Source organism: Mesoplodon densirostris, unplaced genomic scaffold, assembly GCF_025265405.1.
Source record: "Mesoplodon densirostris isolate mMesDen1 unplaced genomic scaffold, mMesDen1 primary haplotype scaffold_37, whole genome shotgun sequence".
Lineage (NCBI taxonomy): Eukaryota > Metazoa > Chordata > Mammalia > Artiodactyla > Ziphiidae > Mesoplodon > Mesoplodon densirostris.
Window position 1 is genome coordinate 5,431,811 of NW_026778196.1, and position 3,408 is coordinate 5,435,218.

Genomic DNA, 3,408 nt, shown 5'->3' on the forward strand with positions numbered 1-3,408 from the left:
TGAAAAGGGGCATAGAGCATTGTGATTACAGTGTTCTTGGAGCATTGTGATGAGAAGGGTCATGGAGCCTTGTGATGACAAGGCCATGGAACATTGTGATGGCAGGGGTCATGGAGCATTGTTATGACAGGGGTAATGGAGCATTGTGATGGCAAGGGCTTGGAGCATTGTGATGAGAAGGCCATGGAGCATTCTGATGACATGTGTCATGGAGCTATGTGAAGACAAGGGCATGGAGCAATGTGATGAGAGTGTTCCTGGAGCACTGTGATGACAATGACATGGAGCATTGTGATGCCAAGGGTCATCGATCTTTGTGATGACAAAGGTCATGGAGCATTTTGATGGCAAGGGCGTTGTGCATTGTGATGACATGTGTCATGGAGCATTGTACTGCCAAGCGCATGGAGCATTGTGATGACAAGGGTCATGGAGCATTGTGCTGAGAAAGGCATAGAGCATTGTGATGACAAGGGTCAAAGAGCATTGTGATGAAAAGTTCATGGAGCATTGTGGTTAAAAAGGTCACAGAGACTGTTGATGACGAGGGCATGGACCATTGTGATGACAAAGGTCATGAAGCATTGTGATGACTGGAGTCACGGAGCATTGTGATGACAGGGTCATGGAGCATTGTGATAACAATGGCATGGAGCATTGTGATGGCAAGGGCATGGAACATTGGTCTAATAACTTTCATGGAGTATTGGGATGAGAGTTGGAATGGCACACTGTGATGACAAGGGCATGGAGCATTGTGATGACCAGGTCATGCCGTATTGTGAAGACAGGTGTCAGGGAGCATTGTGATCACATATGTAATGGCCCATTGTGATGAGGATGGCATGGAGCATTGTGATGCCAAGTGTCAGGGAGGATTCTGATGACAAAGGTAATGGAGCATTGTGATGAAAAGGGCATGGAGTATTGTGATGACAGGCATCATGGAGCGTTGTGATGACAAGTGTTATGGAACATTGTGATCACAAGGGTTTGGAGCATTGTGATGACAGAGGTCATGGATCATTTTGATTTCAAGGAGCATGGAGCACTGTGATGACAAGGGCATGAAGCAATGTGATCCCAAAGTTCATGGAGGATTGTGATGACAATGGAAATGGAGTATTGTGATGAGAAGTGCATACAGCATTGTAATGACAATGTCATGTAGCATTTTGCTGACAAAGGCATGGAGCATTGTGATGACATGTGTCATGGAGCACTGTGATGACAAGCGTCAAGGAGCATTGTGAATACAGGGGTCATGGAGCATTGGGATGACAAGGGCATGGATCATTGTGATGACAAGGGTCATGGAGCACTGGGCTGAAAATGTTCATGGAGAGTTGTGATGACAGGTGTCATGTAGCATTGTGACGACAAGGGAATGGGGCATTGTGATGACAAGAGTCCTGGATCATTGTGTTGTCAGGTGTCATGGAGTGTTGTGATGACAGTGGTCATGGAGCATTGTGATGATATTGGCAATGGAGCATTGTGATGAGAAGGTCGTGGAGCATTGGGCTGAAAATGTTCATGGATTATTGTGATGACAGGGGTCATGGAGCATTGTGATGACAAGGGAATGGATCATTGTGATGTCAAGGTCCTGGAACATTGTGATGAGAAGACCATGGAGACATGTGATGGCAAGTCTCATGGAGCATTCTGATGAAAAGGGGCATGGAGCATTGTGATTACAGGGGTCTTGGAGCATTGTTATGACTATGGCATAGAGCATTGTGATGAGAAGGCCATGGAGCTTTCTGATGACATGCGTCATGGAGTTTTGTGATGACAAGGGCATGGAGCATTGTGATTACAGGGACCTAGGAGCATTGTGATGAAATGGTCATGGATCATTGTGATGAAAAATGCATGGAAACTTGTCATGACAGGGTTCAAGGAGCATACTGACGACAAGGGTCAGGGAGCATTGTGATGACAAGTGTATTGAGCATTGTGATGACAAAGATCATGGAGCATTGTGATGAGAAGACCATGGATAATTGTGATGATGAGCGTCATGGGGTGTTGTGATGATACGTGTTATGCAACATTGTGATCACAAGGGTTTAGAGCATTATGATGACAGAGGTCATGCAGAATATTGATTTCATTGTGATGACAATAGCCTGAAGCATTATGATGATGGGCATGGTGCATTGTGATGACAGGGTTCATGGAGCATTGAGATGAAAAGCGGCAAGGAGCATTGTGATGACAAGGGTCTTGGAGCATAGTGATGACAAGGGCAAGGAGCATTTTTATGACAAGGGCAAGGAGCATTGTGATGAGAAGGCCATGGAACATTCTGATGACGTGCGTCATGGAGCTTTGTGATGACAAGGGCATGGAGCATTGTGATATCAGGGGTCTTGAGCATTGTGATGAGAATTATCATGGAACCTTTTGATGACTAGGCCGTGGATCATTGTGATGGCAGGTGTCATGGTGCATTGTTATGACAGGGTTAATGGAGCATTGTGATGAGAATGGTATGGAACTTTGGTCTGAAATGTTTCATGGATTATTGTGATGAGAGTGGGCATGGAGCATTGTGATGACAAGGGCACGGAACACTGTGATACATGGGTCATGCAGGACTGTAATGACACGGGCATGGAGCATTGTGATGAGAAAGGCATCGAGCATTGTGATGACAAGTGTCATGGAGCTTTGTGATGACAAGGGCATGGAGCAATGTGATGAGAGGGTTCATGGAGCATTGTGATGACAATGACATGGAGCATTGTGATGACAAGGGTCATGGAGCTTTGTGATTACAAGTCATGGAGCATTTTGCTGAGAAGGGCAGGGACCATTTTGATGACCGGGTCATGCAGCAATTTGATAAAATGTGTAATGGAACATTTTGATGGCAGGGGTTATAGAATATTGTGATGGCAGGGGTCTTGGAGCTTTGGGATGGAAAAGGTCATGGAGCATTTTGATGACAGGGCTTATGGAACATTGTGATGGCAGGGGTCATGGAACATTGTGATGATAAGGGGATGTAGCATTGTGATGACAGTGTCATGGAACATTGTGATTACAAGGATGAGGGTGTATTGTGATGACTAGTAATGGAACATTGTGATATCTCTGATGAGAGAGCATTTTGATGAGAAGTGCATGGACCATTGTGATTACAAGGTTTATGGAGAATTGCAATGACAAGGTTTGGAACGTTGTGATGAAATGCGCGTGGCACATTGTGATGACAATGTTCATGGAGCACTGTTCTGACAAAGACATGGAGCATTGTGATGATAAGTTTCTCAGAGAATTGTGATGAAAAGTTCATGGAGCATTGTGGTTACAAAGGTCACAGAGCCTTGTGATGACGCGGGCATGGACCATTGTGATGACAAACGTTATGAAGCATTGTGATGACTGGAGTCACGG